This window comes from Sturnira hondurensis, unplaced genomic scaffold, assembly GCF_014824575.4.
Source record: "Sturnira hondurensis isolate 20B ecotype Veracruz unplaced genomic scaffold, ASM1482457v3 Scaffold0021555, whole genome shotgun sequence".
NCBI lineage: Eukaryota > Metazoa > Chordata > Mammalia > Chiroptera > Phyllostomidae > Sturnira > Sturnira hondurensis.
Window position 1 is genome coordinate 1170718 of NW_028094186.1, and position 6681 is coordinate 1177398.

Consider the following 6681-nt stretch of genomic DNA (forward strand, 5'->3'; position numbering starts at 1 on the left):
GAGAGGTGGAACAAAAAGACATGCTCATTTTTTAGCCTTTTGTTTTGTTTTCTAAATATTTTATTCACTTATTTTTAGAGAGAGGGGAAGGGAGAGAGAGAGGGTGGAGGGAAACATCAATCTGCGGCATCCCACATGCCCCCAACTGGGGATCCAGCCTGCAACCCAGGTGTGCGCCCTGACTGGGAATCGAACCTGAGAACTTTTGGCTCACAGGCCAGTACTCAATCCACTGAGCCACACCAGCCAGGGCCATTTTTTAGCTTTTATTTCAACTTCATATTTCCCTGCTTGTCTTCAAAGACCTTTCATAATCTGGTCTTACTGTATTCATCTCACCTTTTTTTCCTGACACACACTCTCAGCGAGAGTCCATCTAGGCATTTCCAGGATCTCTCCTCAATTCTATACTTGCCTCCATCTGTGTAGCGTAGTCACCGAGATTATAGGCTCTCAGGCCAAGACAGCCTGGGTTCAGATCCCGAACTAGCTGTGGACCCGGGCAGGTCATCTACCCTCTCTTTGCCTGTGTTTCTGTACCTGTAAAACAGCGAAAAACAGTACTTACCTTGCACAGTTCTGGAGGGTACGAATCAGTGCTTTTGAGGCACTTAAAGCAATGCCTGGCTCATAATAAGTGTTTGAGACATTTTAGTTGTGACTACTGTTCGTTCCTATACAACTTGTCATTATTAGTTTCCTATATCTCATCTGTAAGCTGAGAGAAGATTCTCGTAAATCAAATAGTTCTAAAAAGTCTCTAACAGAGTATCTGGTGTATAGTAGGTCTCGTTTTCTTGAGAGGCAATTTTTTCTTTTGCTGTTTCAAGGGGGAAGTCTACGGCTTCCCTTGTCCCAGGGGAGAAACAAATGCTTTGCTTTTCAATCTCAAAGGCAATGAAATGGCTCAAAAAGTTGAAATGCGGGGGAATGAGCAACCCCACCACCTCAACAAGGGTGGTCTTCTGAGACTGAAGGAAATGGACAGGTGGCTGGTTCTGTGAGAACTAAGCTCAAGCAGCGACTCCTGGCAACGAGACTTCTGATGAGATGAAATGTGGCTGAGGTCCCAATGTTTGAACAGGGCATCAAGAGAACTCCATGGACAGGAGATGCTGGGCCATTTGGACTTGGTCAATAAGCATGTAGTGGACAGACTGAAGCCCTTTTCCAAGTCTTATCCTGGAGAAATTGTAATCTTGGCTGTTTGGGAATAAAGAAATATGACATTCTGTATATCTTAGAGCAATTTTTTAAAAAATGCTGACTGTAGGGCATTGCTTTTTAGAGAGAGAATAAGTGAAAGAAACATCAATGTGAGGGAGAAACATTGATTGGTTGCCTCCTGTATGCGCTTCGACCGAGGATCATATGTGCCCAGACCACAAATCAAACCTGCAGCCCAGGTATGTGCCTTGAGTGGGAATCAAATATGCAACCTTTCAGTTACCAGACGGCATTCCAACCAACTGAGTCACATGGGCTAGGGCTTAGAGCAAATTTTTTTCTAGCTCATTCTGCTTCATTCTTTCTTTCTCTTAAAAAAAAATATGTTATTGATCATGCTATTACAGTTGCCCCAGTTTTCCCCCTTCTGCCCAGTATCCCTTTCCTTCCAGTAATCCTCCCCCTTAGTTCATGTCCATGGGTCGTACGTGTAAGTTCTTCAGCTTCTCCATTTACTGTACTACTCTTGACATTCCCCTGTCTATTTTGTATCTACCAATTATGCTTCTTAATCCCTGTACCTTTCCCCCCATTTAAGTCCCTTTAACATTTCATGTGGTAATGACTTGGTGATGATGAACTCCTTTGGTTTTACCTTGTCTGGGAAGCACTTTATCTACCCTTCCGTTCTAAATGATAGCTTTGCTGGATAGAGCAATCTTGGATGTAGATCCTTGCCTTCCATGACTTTGAATACTTCTTTCCAGCCCCTTCTTGCCTCAAGGTTTCTTTTGAGAAATCAGCTGATAGTCTTATGGGAACTCCTTTGTAGGTAACTGTCTCCTTTTCTCTTGCTTCTTTTAGGATTCTCTCTTTATATTTAAACTGGGCTAATGTAATTATGATGTGCCTTGGTGTGTTCCTCTTTGGGTCCAACTTCTTTAGGATCCTCTGAGCTTCCTGGACTTTCTGAAAGTCTATTTCCTTTGCCAGATTGGGGAAGTTCTCCTTCATTATTTTTTTTAAAAAAGTTTTCAATTTCTTGCTCTTACTCTTCTTCTTCTGGCATCCCTATGATTCAATGTTGGAATGTTTAAAGATGTCCTGGAGGTTTCTAAGCCTCTCATTTTTTTGAATTCATTTCTTCATTCTTTTGTGGTTGAATGTTTCTTTCTTTCTTCTGCTCCAAATTGTTGATTTGAATCCTGGTTTCCTTCCCATCACTATTAGTTCCCTGTACATTTTCCTTTATTTCACTTAGTTTAGTCTTCATTTTTTCCTCTAATTTGCAATCAAAGTTAACCAATTTTGTGAGCATCCTGATTACCAGTGTTTTGAACTGTGCATCTGATAGGTTGGCTATCTCTTTGCTGCTTAGTTGTATTTTTTCTGGAGGTTTGAATTGTTCTTTCATTTGGGGCTTTTTTTTTTTCTCAGCACACTTGTTACGCAGTGAGGGGCAGAGCCTTAGGTGTTCACCAGGGTGGGGCAACCTACCTCGCTGCATTGTGATGTTGTATGTGGGGGAGGGGTCCAAGGGGGAACAATGGCACTTGCTCCACTCTCAGCCGGATTTCAGGCACTTCCCCTCCTACCCACAAGCAAACTGGCCGTTCTGGTGCTGATTTCTGCTGATTTCTGTGTTCTCTGACTGAAAACACCAGTGTGGGTGGGCTTGCGTACATTCTAGGACCCTGTGGTGCCACGTCCAATGCTAACCAGGTCAGCTGACACGGTCATGGCTTGGGGATGCCGCGTCCAGAGCTAACCAGGTCGGCTGACACAGTCATGACTTGGAGGTGACGGCTTCACAGAAGCGTTTTCCAGCAGGACGGACGTGGCATTAATGGATATATGGTGTTGCTTTTATTCTTACTGTTTCTTAGTATTCTAACCTTTACACTTCTGATAATTTGGAATCTCCTAGAATTAATGACCACTCTCAGAGAAAAAACAACAGTTGGCTCAAGTCCTAAGCAATATCACCCTGGCTGATTTAAGGCATCGTACTTTACTTATTTGTTCCTGTGAAAGCCACCCAAGAAAGAACAGTTCAGGGAAAAATATGTATTCCCACAGAACTGCCTCATAGAATAGCAAAAACCCCTTTAGAAAATAGCCCCTGATTGTTAAATAGTTGTTAGAGTAACAGCCCCTCCTTTACCTTGAATAGCAATATATATCAATTAGAATTAGACAGGCATAAAAACAGAAGAAGCTGGTTAGCTATTACTAACTAAGCACTTAGAAACAATTACCAAGGAGTTAGAGTCCACAGTATACAAAAAACATTTTAGACAGCAAGATAGATAGCTAAGTTAGATATTACAAAGGCTTATAATGAATTTCCTAACCTCTGCTCAGTCTAAGCGTACCTGTTGCCCATGACAATTTCTGAGAACTTTAATAAACAATAAGACATTCAAACTGTATACATAGAACTATTTCAAATTGTCTGATTAATGGTTTTCCTGGTCAAAATAATTTTTGTTTAACATAACTGAAACTATGGGAACTTTCGTACTTTTCCTGGTTACTGTTGTATTGATTTTTTCTGCTTAACTGATCATGCTATACACCTGTAAATGTTAATCTATGCCAAAAATGAAAATACAAAAAATCAGCTTGTACTTGCAATAAACGGAACAGTGCTTCACCTGCCTTTGAGCTGTGTAGTTGCCTGTTACCCAGCGCCGACGCCTACTCTCACCTGAGGACCCTTAGATGGGCTGCGGCTGGACCGCGGCACTGTGGATCTCTCCAATGGACTCTCCTGTGAGGCTGGGAGTTTCTCCCGCTGCCGCCTCAACCCCCGCAGGTGTTTTCAGTCAGAAGCTTTGAGGCTTTATTTCCCTGCGCTGGGAGCCTGGATTGTGTGGTCTGACTCGCTCCCCAGTTGTTCCTCCCAGTTTATGCACACGAAAATGTGGGACCGCCCGCTCCACCAGCCTCTGCCTCACCCATCCCAGTCCTCCAGCCGCTGCTTTGCTGTGAGTCCTCTCTACCCGGCTGCCAGTCTCCACCTCTCCTACTGGTCTGGATGAAATGTTTCTTTTTTAATTCCTTGGTTGTCGGACTTCCATACAGTTTATTTTCTATCAGTTCTGGTTGATTTTAAATTTGTTGTCCTTCTTTTGGTTGTGCGAGGAGGCGCGTTGTCTGCTTTTCTCTTGCTGCTTTTAAGGTTCTCTTCATCTTTAACCTTTGGCATTTTAATTATGATATGTCTTGGTATGGTTCTCTTTTGGTACAACTTGTTTGGGATTCTCTGCGCTTCCTGGACTTGAATGTCTATGTCCTTCACCAAAATAAGATAGTTTTTGTTTATTATTTTTTCAAATAAGTTTTTTTATTTCTTTCTCTTCTCCTTCTGGCACTCCTATGATTTGGATGTTCATATGTTTAAAGTTGTCTTAGAGGTTCCTAAACCTATCCTCATTTTTTAAAATTCTTTTTTTCTTCCTGCTGTTCTGATTGAATGATTTTTCTTTCCTTGTGTTCCAAATTGTTGAGTTGATTCTCAGCTTCATCCTCTCCACTGTTGGTTCCCTGTAGATTTTTCTTTATTTCACTTAGTGTAACCTTCATTTCTTCCCCTATGTTTTTACCATACTCAGTGAGTTCTTTGAGCATCCTCATCACCAGTGTCTTCAACTCTGCATCTGATAGGCTGGTTATCTTTATTTTGTTTAGTTCTTTTCCTGGGGATGTGTTCTGTTCTTTCATTTTGGCTGTATTTCTTTGTCTCCTCAATTTGGTAGCCTCTGTGTGTTTGTTTCTGTGAATTAGGTACAGCTCCTTTGGCTCTCTGTAAAAGGCAGCTATCTGGATGAATGTGGCTTCTTTAAATCCTTGGTTGTCAGACTACCATATGGCTTGATTTTCTGACAGTTCTGGTTGTTATTTGTTTTGAGAAATAGTTGTAATACTCTCTGTGGTTGCACGAGGTGAAACATGTCTACTTATGCCTCCGTCTTGACCAGAAGTCTAGAGCAAATTTTTAATGATACATTATAGACTTCATTTTCTCAACCAGGTGCAGGGGCTGTGTGACACTCCTTTGACTGTTGCAGTCCTTTCATTAGTAATTTTCCATGATGAAGATAATACTTGAGTTTTAGAGCTGGAAGGACTCTCGGAAATTGTACCTAGTGTTGATTGTGATTAATTATATGAAGACCAAAGATATCACTCTATTGAAGTACTATGTCCTTGAAAGAAATCCTGAAGTCAGAAGTTTCTCCTCTCCCTGGAGGCAGGGTGGCCTGGGGCAGGATAATTGTGTACTGTGACAGGGTGTTGAGTGGACGGTGCATGCAAGCCGAGTGTGTGAGTGGACACAAGAGGGGTGATCGTGCATGGGGTGTGCAAGACAAGTGTGTGCCTCCTATGGCTCTCAGCCCACCTACACATTGATCTTATTTGATCAGGTTGTGACCCCAGCCCCACTGGGCTGACTGGAGATGAAAAGAAGTTTCTCTTCTAAGGACTTGGCCTAAAATAAACATGTGATTTACCCCCGAAGAATTCTTTTGTTCTCCACAGCTCATTGTAGCCCACATGTACTGACATTCCAGGAAAGACTGTAAGAACCACTGTCTTCTTCCATCTGCTGGTACTGATCTGATCAGAGGAGTTGTGGGCTCACCAGATCTCTCACTAGCTTCAGGAAATCCTGTCAAACTGCAAGACCCAGGGCCAAGTAAAATCTCTGGAGCAGATAGTTAATTTGTGAGTAAACCGGAGAAGGTCCAGAGCTCCTGCCGACACAGATAGTTGTTTTGACGTGTAAACCTAGATAAGAGTGGGCACCACCCAGCTGACAACCAGTCAACTCCATCCAGCCTCTCTTTGGCTAGTCTCTTAGCTTTCCAATCCCTTTGGCGTTCATTCTTTTCCTTTCAACATCTACCCCACTTACCCCGTACGCAGAGTTTTCATGCAACGGTTCTTTATGTGACTAGAATCGTGGTTCTTATAATAGTGGGAATAGTGATTCAAAGATCTTTTGGACCTTTTCAAGAATCTGTGAAAAGTTATGAACTCTCTCCATGGAAAAATGCATATACATGTAAAATTTTGCTTATGATTCTAGTCGGTCCATTGATAATCCTGGATTCCTCTGTGGAATTCTGGCTGAAGAAGCCCTGCCCTAGAGTAAAACACCTGGTAGCTTAGTAGGTTGGAGCACTGTCCTGATACCCCAGGGTTGTGGGTTTGATCTCCCTGGTCAGGACACATGCAAGCATCAACCAATGAATGCATCAGTAAGTGGAACAGCAAATTGATGGTGCTTTCATTCTCTCTTAAAAAAAAATTCTTTACAGTTTTGGACATTTCTCATGTTGATGTGTGTATTATCTCTGACCCTTACAAAACCTCTGAAATGTAAATATCATCTCCATTTTACAGACAGAGGAACTGAGGCTCAGAATGAAGTGACTAGCCCAATGCCACACATTAATTATGCAGGTGTTTGCAATAGCTAGTATTCAACATGAGATCTGCTACACC

The 6681-nt window shown here is 42.2% G+C and overlaps 1 non-coding gene across 1 annotated transcript; it reads left to right on the plus strand.

Annotated features, from left to right (window-relative positions):
• Positions 1-5411: 5411 nt before the first annotated feature.
• On the plus strand, positions 5412-5656 carry LOC118977875 (small Cajal body-specific RNA 2). Its single transcript, XR_005064631.1, has one exon.
• The last annotated feature ends 1025 nt before the right edge of the window (positions 5657-6681 follow it).